A 14,201-nucleotide genomic window follows, 5' to 3' on the forward strand; every position below is an offset into this window, starting at 1 on the left:
TGACAAGCAAATATTTAATTTTCTCTCTTAGAGAGTGTTGTGTGTAATGAAGCCAGGGAGGGATGGGAAAGGCAGCAGCGCTTCTTGCAGCTTGCAGTGGAGTTGTAAAAGACGATTCATGAGGTCAGTAGGTCACCTTGAGGCCAAGAAGTACAAGGGAGAGAACCTTGGCAAATACAGAAAAAGGTGTCGCAGAATTGAGGAGGATCCAGGGCTGAGTCCTGAGATCAAGCGTGCTTGCAGAATCTTTAATGACGTTTAAACTTAACAGCAAAGGCCAAAAAGAATGGGGTCACCTCAGTCTATGTCCCTGGCACCCCAGGGTTCTCATGGGGTAGGTGGGAAGCTGTGCTTGCACAGATCAGCTCTGTGGTGAGAGTCTGCAGAGAGAAGGCATGAAATATTGCTGCTGAAGTCCACTGGACTAGCCGCTGGGAAGGGCGCCAGGTAGACTCTCAGCTCTCCTTTGGGCATCAGCCACAGGAAGGAGGGCAGCAGGGACTCCCAGAGTGTCTCTGCACTCTGGCCATCGCTGATGCTAAGGAAAAGGAAGTGAGGAAGTCTTCAAGGGGTGGGGCGGGGGTGCTACTCAACTGTGAGGCCAGATGCACACATCAGATGCAGGAATTCTGAGCCAGTGCAGCACAGTCCTGGGGAGAACTGCAGAGTCCTGAGCTTCTGGAGAGTCTTCCCACCCCGAAGATTCCGAGGGAGCATCTCAGTGTCCCGGGCCCAGGGCTTGCTGCTGCCAAGATGAGCTGGGTCTTACTCATCTTTTGGGTGGGCTGGAGACTGTCACCTAGAAGAAAGGTTCTGTCCCCTGTGAGCACTGACCTTGCTTAGCACCAGTCCTCATGGAGCTGTGGCCCTCGGGTATGAGGGTCCTTCTGTCACTCCCTCAGTGGTCCTTTTGTGAGCTACAGCCAATCCTTCCTATCCCCAGGAGTTTGGGGAGGAGTGGGTGACACTTCAGCTCCTGATACCAATGAAGTGCCCAGTGCAATGGCTGATGTTAACACTATGCCATCAAAAGCTTGCCTGATTCTTCCAGGACTCCTAGTGTCAAGGACTTAGGTCCCAGAGCAAAAGCAGTTCTCAGTATTCAGCCTTGCTCTAAGCCGTGTTCCCACTTTCTGTATCAGGAATGACGTTCTCTGCAGTTATCTGCTCATGGGGGATGCCAAGGGGATAAAGACTTCCAAGGACTGGACTCAGGGTGCCATGATGGGCACAGCAGAGGTGTCTCTGCTTTCTGAGGGCTCACATTCTAGTGGATACAGGCAAAAATAAATAGGTACATGAATATGATTTCAAGAACATATGCAATATATATATATATATATATATAATATGAAGACAACATATGCTTATACTCTTTATAAGCATTCTCTATATATATTTAGTTTGTATATTTATGCATGCTATATATGTGTGTGTTATATAGAAATTATATATATACATATATATACACATACATATATATATGCACACACAGCTATATAAAAGCAAAGATTCATTATTCATTGCATATTCAAAGCCTGTATTTTTATCCCTGGCTCACAAATGATAAATTGAGTCTTAGTAGCTTCATTGCCCAAGATTATAAGGCTCTACACTCAAGCTAGATATCATGTGGCAGAACCCGTGTTCCTTCCAGGACATTTCTTAGACCCCATTCAAATGTTACCATGTTTTGGAGCCACAGGGTATTGGGCAGTCGAGTTCTTTGCTCAGTCTAAGGGGTTTCTTAGACTGGGCAGGGAGGGCAGATGAAGAGGGCCTGTATGATGTGTTTCAGCCAGCCAGATCCCAGCACCCGCAAGCCCTGTGCCATGCAGCTGAGCAACTGACCTTTGTTTTAGAGTCTCTGAGGCAGAGGCTTGCCTTTATCCAGCTGGCTGCAGAGGTGGTGTTTTGATATTCCTGATGACATTTTGGGAGGAAGGATCCAGGGAAATGTGCATCTGGCTCTTCTGTGAGTCCTTTAAATGCTGTTATTTGACCTTCAAGCTCCTTGTGGGGAGAGTGCTCCCTCCTTGAGGTGCACCATGCTCCCAGAGTGGCTCTTCGAGCAACTCACTGAGTTCCAGTGCCCAGAAGAGCTCCATGGGTGTCTCCTACCACCTCCAGCTTTGTGGTAGCCAGAGGAGAAAGGCAATGGAGGGTGTGTGGCTAAGACAGGGCCATGGATGTCTCCCAGGAACTTTATTGGTTTTTTTGCCTGTTTGGCTTGAGGCAGCTTGAAGATGGAAGGGCTTATTCTGGCTCACAGTTTAAGTGCACACAGTCTGTCACGGTGGGGAAGGTACGGTGGCAGAAGCATGCGGCGCTGTGTCTGCTATCAGGAAGTAGAGATGAATACTGATGATCAACTCATTTTCTCCTTTTTGTTCAGTCTGGGACCCCAGCCCATAAAATGGTGCTGCTCATACTTAGCCTGGGCCTTCCCATGTCAATTAACCACAACTAGAAGCTCTCTCACAGACATGTGCACTGGCCTGCTTCCTTGGTGATTGTGAGTTTCATCAAGTTGATAATCAAGATGATTACCAGGATAAGAAAGAAAGAAAGAAAGAAAGAAAGAAAGAAAGAAAGAAAGAAAGAAAGAAAGAAAGAAAGAAAGAAAGAAAGACCACTTGGCATGGTGGTGTACACCTTTAATCTCAGCACTTGGGAGGCAGAGGCAAGTGGTGTGCATAGTGAGTTCCAGGACAGCCAGAACTATGTATACACTCTGTCCCCAAAACAAACAAACAAACAAACTAACTTACCATCAGAGGAACCTGCCACTCTTTGTCAGAGGCAAGAGACAATCTGTCCTGTCCCGATGTCTCTGTATCCACACTCATGGATCTCTTTCAGGGTAGCCACCTATCTCTGGTGCCAGATTCCATTTGTTTGACTTTACAGAACATGGAAAGGTATGGGAAAGTGCTAGCATCGTAACCTCAGTGTGATTAGGTCTAGGGGCAGATGATTCATCTCTAGGGGCTGCTTGTTCAGTGCAGGATGCTTGGAGACCTCCCATTCTCTAATACCTGTACCCTGAGTTGTCAAAACCAAAATGTCCCCAGACATTACCTTGACACCTGATGTGGGACAAAATCACCCCATCTGGGGATAACTGTCTGGCTATTAGTGAATGATGGTAAATGTTGACTGAATATGATTAGCCAAGGTGTCTCCCTCCTAACCTTGAACCTATAGCTGACATGTTCTATGTGCAAAATGGGTTTCGCTGGTGCTGTGAAGAGTTTTGACTAAGAAGATGAATCTGATCATCTGGTTGTCCCAGTTAGGAAGGAGGCAGGTCAGAGGGACAGAGAGGATGCATCAGTGAAAGCTGAAAGAAAGTCATAAAGATGCCACAATGCTGAATTTGAAAACAGAGAAAGGGGACAGCAGCCAAGGGATGTGGGCAGCTCCAGAAACTGAGAGGCAAAGGAAGCAGACTCTCTCTGGAGCCTCCAGCTGGCACTCAGTCCTGCCAACGCTTCGGAAATCAGACCCTGGCCTCCAGAACTGAGCCGTGATGAATGTGGTTGCTCTCTGCCAGGACACATGTGGTCCTTTGTTCCAGCAGCCACTGGAAACTGAAGCAGTGGGAGAGGTAAACTTAAGTGAGCAATTAAGACAACCGTGCCCACTAGCCTTGAAAAACTCCAGGTGTCCGTTCATGGCACCCCTCGGCCAGGGAATCAGCAGCTTTCTTACCAGAGCCTGCATTTCTGGCATTGCTTAGGAAACAGTGTGTGTGAGGCATTTGCTCAGGAACCATGTTGGGCAGCTACTCGGCTGGCACAGCGCCTATAGGAGTGGATAAGACGGCTTTCCTCTCCTCAGAAGTAAAAGCTAAGCATTGGGTGTATGACCCAGCAAGTCAAGTTTGATTTCTGGCACTTATAGGAAAAAAAAAAAAGCCAGGCATGACAGTGCATACCTGTAACCTCAGCGCTAAGGAGGCAGAATTCGGAGGATCCCTGCAGCTCACTGGATTGCCAGTCTGGCTGAATAGGAGCTTCAGGCTCAATAAAAGAGCCTGTGTAAAAACCAAGGTACAAAGTGACTGAAAGATGCCCTATGTCAATTCCTAGCCTCTACATGCATGTATACATCCATGTGTGTGCATTTGTATCTGTGAACATGTACACATACACACAAACATACATGCTCATGCACACACACACACACACACACACACACACACACACACACACACACACATCCAAAATCAATTCTGTCTAAAGGAGAGTCATAGTTCAAGGATGGAGTGGGGCAGTCTCCAGAAAGTGGTTTTGAAGTAGAAGCAATGGAGGAATAATGTTTGGGGTGCTGAGACAAGGCCAGAAGTGGTTTCTACTGTGCATCCCAGAGTATGTGAGGGATGTCCAAGGAGGAGGCAAAGACCAGGCTGAGCTTTTAGGATGGGTAGGAAGTAGGCAAGCAAAAAAAAAAGCAGGGGAAGTGTATCTAAGCTGAGGCAGCAGCAAGACCTCAAGACAGCATGGCACATACACGTGGCTTATGTGTCTGTTTACGTGCCTTGCATGGGCATCCAGTTTTCCTCTGTGCTGGGTGCTAAGCTAAGCCAGTCCTGCCATTTTTACTCCACTCTTAAAAATAGTAACCTCAAGGAGAGCTGTCAATCACCAGGGACTTTTTACAGTTGAGGAGGTGGGCATGTGTAGAGAGAATATATTGCATATTGTATAGATGCATCACCTGTCAATTAAAACACCTATGGCCTATAGGATAGAATAGAATAGAAGGTGGGATATTCAGGAGGCAGAAAGGATTCTGGGAGAGTGTGAGGTGCAAGAGATTTGCCCTGGAAGATGTGATCAGATGGATGCATGGTACCTGAGACAGGTAACCAACCACATAGGAGAGTATAGATTACAATAAATGGGTTATTTTAAGTTATGATCTAGTCAGAGAAGAGCCTAGGTATATGACCAAGGTATTTGTAAAGATATATTTTGAGTCTGAGTCTTCTATCTGGAAGCATGGTGCTCAAAGGAAGAATCTGGCCCAACTTGTACAGGCGCAAGCCCAGCATGTCTTTGAGGAAAGAGGCAGCTCTGGGCTGGTTCTGGTGCTTATGTTGGGAGCAAGCATGCTGCCTTCCTGCCTCAGAGAGCAGGTTGACTCACCAAGTCCTGACTCTGTCCCACTGGGGGGAAGAAACTACAATGCTCTTTGGATTGTAGCTTAAGGCAAATGAGACTTTGGAGTTGGGTGTTCTGGGCTTGTATCCTCCTACCCAATAGCTTACTAGTTTAACTGGTTTAAGGGATATATTTTATTATGATCCAAGCATGGCGAGACAGCACATTAGAAGGCAAACTGCCTCTAAAAAGGGTTCCAGGGGCCAGGGAGATGGCTCAGTTGGTAAAATGCTTCCTGTTGAAGCTCGAGGACTTGAGTTTACCTGGCACTCATGTGAGAACATGTCAGTTTGTGCATGTGCTCCCAGCGTTGGGGAGACAGATGGGAGGGCCTCTGGGGCTTGCTGGTCAGCCAACCAGGCCAACTGGTGTGCTCCAGGCTCAGTGAGAGACTGTCTTAGAAAAATAATAGTAAGCAATTGAGGAAGACATCTGAAAGCAAACTCTGGTGTCCACACACATGTGTACACACATGAACATACATGAACACACATACATACCAGAAAGAAAGAGTTTGTAACTCACAGATCTAGAAAGAGAAGGTCATTGTGCTCTGGGGATTGAAGTACAAGGAGCCTTGTTCTGACCAGGAGGCAGCAACAAAGCGGGGCAGGAAAGGAGAAGGGTTGCCAAGAGCCCTTATTGTGGCTTCCACAGGAACAGTAGGCATATAGGCAGGCAGAACAGCTCAGAGTTGGCCGACATGAATTATATGCACTCCCCAAGTCAAAAGTGATGTCTCTGTCCCTGGCCTGGGGAATGGGGGCAGAAGGCTAGTGGACCGGAGGGTAAGAGCTCCTGGAAGAGGTGGGCTTTCTCTGCTCAGATTTGTACCTGGAAGCATTGCTCACAAAGTCTGCTATCTCCAGGGACAACGAGGCCAGAAATGTTGAAGCATCAAATCAAAGACCTGCTGAGCCCAGAAAGCATGGGCAGTTCCTTTCCCTCCCTGAGCCTGAGATCTGGAAAGTGGAGACACCAATAAGGGCTTAGAGATTATCGTTCAGAAGAGGGAAATAACACAGGCTTTGGCATAGCACGTGATGCGTTGGATGCCTTCAGTACAGGCTTGCACCCTTCTCTTTCTCTCTTCTAAGAGCTTCTTCCTGAAATACAAAGGCACAGGCAGGTGGCTTCTCTGGAGGACCCCTTCCCACTGTTAAGACAAGTCAGATATCGTGGAGGCTGAGTGGATCAAATCCCTTCCCTGGGGTACACACGGCAGAATCTGAAGCTAGCTGTGTGGACTTACATGTTAAGAAAGAAAGAAAGAAAGAAAGAAAGAAAGAAAGAAAGAAAGAAAGAAAGAAAGAAAGAGGGAAAGGGAAAGGGAAAGGGAAAGGGAAAGGGAAAGGGAAAGGGAAAGGGAAAGGGAAGGAAGGAAAGGAAGGAAGGGAAGGAAGAAGAAAGGAAAGGAAAGGAAAGGAAAGGAAAAGGAAAAGGAAAAGGAAAGAAAGGAAGGGAAGAAAGGAAAGGAAGAAGAAAGGAAAGGAAGGAAGAAAGAAAGGAAGGAAGGAAGAAAGAAAGAAAGAAAGAAAGAAAGAAAGAAAGAAAGAGGGAAAGGGAAAGGGAAAGGGAAAGGGAAAGGGAAAGGGAAAGGGAAAGGGAAAGGGAAAGGGAAAGGGAAAGGGAAAGGGAAAGGGAAAGGGAAAGGGAAAGGGAAAGGGAAGGAAGGAAAGGAAGGAAGGGAAGGAAGAAGAAAGGAAAGGAAAGGAAAGGAAAAGGAAAAGGAAAAGGAAAGAAAGGAAGGGAAGAAAGGAAAGGAAGAAGAAAGGAAAGGAAGGAAGAAAGAAAGGAAGGAAGGAAGAAAGAAAGAAAGGAAGGAAGGAAGGAAGGAAGGAAGAAAGAAAGAAAGAAAGAAAGAGAGAGAGAGAGAGAGAGAGAGAGAGAGAGAAAGAAAGAAAGAAAGAAAGAAAGAAAGAAAGAAAGAAAGAAAGAAAGAAAGAAAGAAAGAAAAGAAAGAGAAAGAAAGAAAGGAAAGAGAGAGAGAGAAAAAAAAAGCACCTAGGCAGAGGAAGATTTGCACATAATTCTAGAGAAATCCCTCAGTGTTGGGTTCTGCCCTCGGGAGCTAACCTTTACTCACAAGCAAAGCAGCAAAGAAGATTTAGCATTTTTGTATGACAAGATAGAATAAATGGTGGAAGAGGAAAGCGTTGGGGCAGGGGCGAGGGTCAGGGGAAAGGCTGTAGTTTTGAGTATGGTGTTTGGGGACCATCTCAGTGAGGTGACATTTTGCTACAAATGTATAAATACTTGGGAGGGCCTCAAACAGAGACAGTGCCTTGGGGTGCAGGGATCCTGCAGGGGTTGGCATGGGTGGACTCTAGACCGGACAAGGGGACTTATGAAGGCTTCCATATCTGGGCCCCCTGTAGATGGACTGCTGAGATGTGTGGCTGGGAGCTGGCGGTGCATGCATAACTCTGAGGTGGCCCACACTGAGTGGAGCCTTGAAGGTCCATCTGAAGACCACAGGGGTAATAGAGGATTGTGGCCCACCAGTCACTGCAGGCCACCATGCAGTGGTTTGAAAGCCTGGGTACTTCTGTGGCTTTGACGGCATATGATTAACTTCTCCTGGCTGCCTGTGAGCTGTGGGTCTCCAGGGAACAGCTGCTGGCTATTCTGGAATGTTTGTGGGAACAAGAACAAATTCAGGGAGACCAGTTGTGGGAGGTGCACTCTAAAAGTCCAGGCAAGAAAGACAGAGCAGAAGTGTCAGACTCTCCAAGTGCAGACTCTCAGAGAGAACCTCATGGGGTGGGTGTTCAACTCTGCAGGCCAAACAGCCAGTGTTCACAGAGATGACCAGGCAGCTGAGGTGGGATAGCCAAACTAAAAGACACTAATACATAAACACGAATGTTGGATCATTATTTTATGGGTGAAGTTGGTGGGACAGAATTCTGTCTAGTGACCAGGGAGTGCAGTGCTTCTAGAGATAGATCTGGCTTGTCCCCAAGTGGGACTGTCCTTATTTACATATACGTCTACCAAGATTTCCAAGAAGGATGGTCGGTCCTGATGGTAGGGGTGCTGGCTGGAATTGTGGGTCGTGATTGGTGGGGTGCTGACTAGGCCCTCTGGACATCTGGGAGATCCCTGGTTAGTAGCATGTACCAGTGTCTGTGCTGAGTATGTTTCCATGTGGTAATTTTAAGCCTTGGGCATAACAGCCACCATTATACAAATAAAAAATTGCTGTATCTACGCTGACCCTAACTCACTGGGGGAGACCCAGCCCTGGCTCCAGTGTTGGTTCTCTGGCTTACCAGCTGTGACGCTGGCGGAGTCACTCCACATCTGAGCATATCCTATGATGCTTCTTTTCTCTACCTCAGGTGTCTCAGGAGGAGATGGGTTTGGAGCTCTCTTACCTCTGTCAGCTGGGTTCTTGGTGACTTGGTGGGGCACAACCACCTTGTCCTTTTCTGGACCTTTCCCCAAAAGACACTAAGCTTTTTTTTTTTTTAATGCAGGAAAATGGAGGAATTTTGAGAGACAAAGTGAGATTGCCCAGGGAGGAAATTCCGTGTAAGACAGGTACAAACAAGGACTGGCTGAGTAGGCGGTGGATGCTTGCAAAGGCTCTTCATCGGCAGGAGAGCCAGTGCTGAGAGGTGGCCAGTGTCCTTGGCCTGCAGAGGGTCAAACGTTCAGTTAAGGATAAGGGTTGGCCTTGGGAATCTCAGAGTCTCAGCCTGTTGGGGTACAAATGCCAGACATATGAGCCAGGGGAGCAGTGTCAGTGTAGCTGGGACCACGGCAGTCTCTGCTGCGGCCATGCTTTCCTCATTAGTGAAACAGGGGCAGCAACCCCAGGATGAAAGGCTGCCATCAAGACTGCAGGCAGCAGGAGGAGCGAGGGAAGCTAGCTCCTAGTGGGGCACTACAGAGGACAGAGCCCACCCAATGCCACCAAATCTCAGAGCCAGCCCTCAGTCACCTGCAGCCCACGGTTGATCACCTGGGAGAGGTCTCACAGCTGGGGACAGGATGGGAAGTAAGGCTATCTCTCACAAGGGCAAAGGGCAAGAAACAAGTGAGACACTGATAGACTAGGATCTGGGGTCCCGACAGCTGACCTCTGAGAACTACTGTGTCCTGATCATGGCTCCACATTAGCAGGAAAGAGCTGGAGAAAGAGGAGAAAAATGGAGTGTGTGTATGTGGGGGTCCCTTCTCCAACCATGATCCTTGCTCTGCCCTCAATACCACTTCACCTCATCTCAGAATGTTTTTCTAGTATTGTGGTTCCCCGTGGGATCAGGCTAAGGCACTCAGCAAAGTACAGAGGAGGGAAGCTGATGGCAAGTTGAAGCTCTGCAGTACACCCCTCACCCATTCAGAAGTTCCAGCTGGCCTCCTTAGGTGTTCCCAGGGCTGCAGATGGGTCCCCATGCTAGTGACCGCAAGCCAGAGCCAAGCAGACAAGATAAGAGTGGAGAGAGAGACTCATAGCTGCAACAGGTAGAGGGAGCATGGAGCACATGCAAAGCGATGCCCTCTTCAGCCAAAGGGAGGCACAGGATTTTATTTACAGAGCCTCTACACATCTGTTAGAGTCTTAATGTTTCAACCCTCTAATACAGTTCCTCATGCTGTAGTGTCCCCCAATCTAATGCTTCCTAAAGTTTCAACCCTCTAATACTGTAGTAACCCCCAACCACAAAATCATTCTTGTTGCTACTGCATGACTGTAATGTTGCTACTATTATGACTCATGATGTAAATATCTGATATGCAGTGTATATATGTTATGTGACACCTGTGAAAGGGTCAGTTGCTGCAAGGGGAGGCAACCCACAGCTTGAGAGCCATTGCGTTAAAGGGTGGGCACATTCTTGGGCATTCTCTGTTAGGGAGCACATTCTTGAGTTGGCTTAAAGTCTTATTTCAAGGGAAAAGATGGCAGACTTTTCCTCTCTTTCTTTTCTTTTTTTTTTCTTTTTTGCAGGCTTAGTTCAAAGTCATGGAGTACACACTGGAAAGTGACAGACAGGAATATTTGAGGCATGTGTACAGCTTGTGTCCTAGGATGGCATTCAGGAGCACACCTGCCCCCTGGGCATGCTTAAGTTTCACTATAGAAGTGACCAACAGGAACACCTTTAAGGATTTTATTTCCTCCCAAAGAATTTTAGCTGGATTTAAAAAGAGGGTGGAGAGGGTATTTTAAAGGCGTCTTAATATAAGAGTTTATTTCCAAAGGTGCCTTCCTCACTGAGTGCTGACAGAGACTACTAGAACATTCTTTCCAACATATTCCAAGTTGTTCCTCTAAGGACTTCTCCTGTGTCCTGGGCTCCCTTTCCAGAGGCGTGTTGAGCTGCCATTCTCTGACTGGTCGGCCCCAGTGGGCATCAGGACTGCCTTCAGAGCTCAGCTTCCCCTGATGGCCCAGTTCCCTGCTGCTGCCAGGCAACTCCCACACACCTCCTCTTCTTTCAAACCACCCCTCCCATCTGGACTTCAGTCCGACCTTCCCCAGATGCCTTCTTCACTCAACCACTCTCAAAAAGCTCTAGTGGTCCTGAGAATACCAAGCTGGGTCTTCCCCCACAGTTGTCCCCATGTGTCACTTACTGCATTGTAGGACTGGTTGGGACTAGCGTGGAACCCTGATGTCAGTGTCCAAAAGCCTTCTCTCTAAGCCTTTGCTGGGGCAGTTACCCCCAGGAGACCACAGCCTAAACGCTCTCCAGCTCATTTGACTGCGTTTCCACCGACTAGTTCCATGTGGGAGCCACAAGTTCACTTCCTGCTCTGTATCAGGGCAGGGAGTGAACCATGAAGTTCACCACAGGGAACTTGTCATAGCTGAACATGAAGCATTTTAACAGTCTTCGGCCTGATCTCAGGCACGCACCAAGTGGCCAAGCTCTGAGTGAGAAGAAACCTCTGATGTTCCCAGGCCTAGCGAGGGGGTTTCCTGGGGCCTCCCAAGCCTTTTGTGAACTTTTGTTGCTCAGGGGAACATGTTGACCTTTAGGTTGACCTCAGGGATAGAAATCTTCTCAGGGAGCCACTGCAGAGCAGTGACCCTGTGCTTCTTCCAGGTAATAGAGCCCATTGTAGCCTCCGGGTAATCTCCTGAAAGGACAGTGGCCACAGAGGAATCTGTGAGAGTTGCTGCTTTCTTTGTAGTCTGGGTATTCATCTCCTGAGGATGCTCAAGGGACTTCAAGAGCCTCCCATGGATTCCCACAGAGCTTACATTGTCTTCCACTCCAGCAAGATTCAAATCTTCAAGCCTAATTTTCTACCACTCACTCAGCCCCTGATAAAGACCAGCAATGTCTAGGAGCTTTAGGGCATGGGTCACTTTCAAGATCCAATCCTGTGTCGTCTTCTGCTAGATGCATGATTTGGAACATTTTCTTAAATTTCTTTATTTAAAAAAATGAAGTAAGAGACTGGAGAGGTGGTTCAGTGGTTAAATACTTGCTACTCTTGGAGGTGACCAGGGTTGGGGGGTCCCAACATCCATACTGAATTAATTGTTCATGGCTACCTGAAAATGCATTCCAGGGGTTCTGCTGCCCTCTTCTGGCCACTCTAGGTATCTGTAGACACATGGTACACATGTAGACACACACACTCAAATAAATTCAAAATACCTTTTGGAAAATGAAGTCAATAAAAAACCACACCAGTTCTGCAGGATCACCACCACAGAGTGCCACAGGCTGAACAGCTGCCATAGCAAACTCCTCACAGTTTGAGAGACTGGAATTCTGCATCAAGATGCTGATGGATGGCTTCTCCTGAGGCCTCTCTCCTTAGAATTCCAGTGGTACCTTTGCTGAACCCTCATGTGATCCCTTTCTGTGTTTGTGTGTCCCTTCTGTCCTGGTTTGTCATCTCCTTCTGCATCACCTCCATCATCTGGCTGCCCTCAGCTAATCTTGCCATCAAACAATTGAAGTAACAGTTCCATGGGTTGGAGAGTACACAAACTTTATCCAAAGAAAAGATGTAAGTGTGCCCTGGCCAAACCATCCATCAATTAACAACGATATGTCCAGCATTACAACTGAGTTTAGATGTGTTCCATGGGTTGAAAACAGGTCTTATCTGATACCTGTACCATTGACTCTTAAGACCATGGAGGATAAAGGTCACTGTCTAGTGAACTTCCAGAGAGAAAACTATTTCCTGTCTAGAGTCTTATGAGCCTGGCTTTTCTCAGCTCTTCTATGAGATGGAATAAGGCCTTTTCCCTCCACCAATTTTGGATGAAAGAGATGTGCTATAGCCTTGGGTAGAGCTGGAAAACTTTTGGTGATGTGCTCACAAAGTAGTGGGATGAGGGTTTGGACATCTCCAGGCCACCCTCTTTTCTATACAGTCCCTGTTCTGTGTGGGTAAACGGCCATCTTTACACCCCATACTGCTTGCCAGTCCCATTCCCAGGCTCTAGCCAGATGCATGCCTTTGACTTGGAGGCCTATTTGTACTCCCAAAGAAAAAGCAGGTCATTCCAGGGCCCAAGGAGCCAATAGCTAGGAAGTAGAACAGGTTCTGCCATCGAAGCAGGCCAATGACCTTCATTATGAATGACCTTGAGAACTTAAAAAAAATCAGCTGTCAGAAGAACAACATGGAGAAGAGACAGAGTTAGCAGGCAGCACCAGGTAGCCGGAAGAACGCTCTCCTACTTTGCACAGTCATTGGTCTTCAGGATAATATGGGAATTCCTTTCATTCCAGGACTTGGGTCAGGTGGAAGCAGGCAGATCTCTGTGGGTTTGAGGCTAGTCTGGTCTACAAAATGAGTTCAAGGACAGTTAGGGCTGTTACACAGAGAAAACCCTTTCTTGAAAAATGAAAGAGAGAGAGAGAGACAGAGAGAGAGACAGAGACAGAGAGAGGGAGAGAGAGAATGAATGAATGAATGAATGAATGAATGAATGAATTCAGGGGCTAGGAATATGGTTCAGTCAATAAAGTTTTTGTCATGCAAACATTATGACTTTGATTTGATCCTCAGCACCACAAAAAAAAAAAAAAAAAAAAAAAAAAAGCCTTGTGATTTCTGAGTTGCTGTAGAGACAAGTGGATCCCTAGCCAGCCAGCCAGACTAACCTTCTTATTAATTCCAGGTCCCAATGTGAGACCCTGTTTCTCAAAACATAAAGTGTACTCCTCCTCAGGAATATGACCCAAAGCTGGCCTCTGATCTCTGCATGCTCATGCCCATATCCATGCATAACTACACACAGACACACACACACACACCACATCTGCGCATGCACACAAACAAAAGTAAATGAGTTCAGCTGTTAGACCCCCAGAGATTGAGGCAGGATGACTCAGAGTCCCAGGCTAACCTGAGCTATAGTAGTGAGTTTGAGACCAGCCTAGACTATTTAGAAACACCTCAGTTCAAGGAAAGAAGGGAGGGAGGGAGGGAGGGAGGGAGGGAGGGAGGGAGGGAGGGAGGGAGGGAGAGAGGGAGGGAGGTAGAAAAGGAAAATTCCTCAGAGTGTCCCAGGAGGAATAAGTCTGATAGAAGCTACAATGGTGAGACTTCCTGCTCCCTGCCCTCTGGAAACCTACACCCAAGTCAAGCGACTCCTATGAGGAACTGCTTTTCCTACTCCAACCTAGCAGCCAGAACACAACCTTCCTCTGAATGTTTGGTACACAAACCATGCATGTTCCCTAGGGTGAAGACCAGATGCCCTGTGTGTAGGATAAGCAGGCAGGGCATGCAAGTATCCATTCTAGAACTTTCTGGAGAAGTTGGAGGAAAATCCACATCACTGCTCTCAGGATCTTATTTTGATTGGTTTCCATGGAGAAGTTAGGTTCATGCCTCATGGCTCCTGTTGATTTTGTATCTTTACTGATAGGACAACAGCAGCAGCACACATGCTCCTGGTGGCAGCCAACAATCCAGATGTTCAATGTTCTCTGTGTGTTGCTCACATGCTGGGGTTGCTATGACTCCTGTCATACTATTTTACAGCATGAGGCCAAAGAAAGGAGGGAGACTTGTGGGATGGGCAGGATCAGAATCCTGGGA

General features: G+C 47.3%; 1 protein-coding gene and 1 long non-coding RNA gene across 5 annotated transcripts in view; one reads left to right on the forward strand and one right to left on the reverse strand.

The window, feature by feature from the left end:
• The window catches only part of Xkr6 (X-linked Kx blood group related 6), a 239,177-nt gene that overhangs the window by 197,190 nt on the left and 27,786 nt on the right, over positions 1-14,201 (forward strand). The window lies entirely within an intron of this gene.
• Positions 1-14,201, reverse strand: part of Gm41175 — a 22,282-nt gene continuing 8,081 nt past the window's right edge. Inside the window, exon 2 of the long non-coding RNA XR_874706.3 lies at positions 1-2,338. This is a non-coding gene — a long non-coding RNA (predicted gene, 41175). The remainder of the gene's footprint in view (positions 2,339-14,201) is intronic.

Source organism: Mus musculus, chromosome 14 (genome assembly GCF_000001635.26).
Source record: "Mus musculus strain C57BL/6J chromosome 14, GRCm38.p6 C57BL/6J".
Classification (NCBI taxonomy): Eukaryota; Metazoa; Chordata; class Mammalia; order Rodentia; family Muridae; genus Mus; species Mus musculus.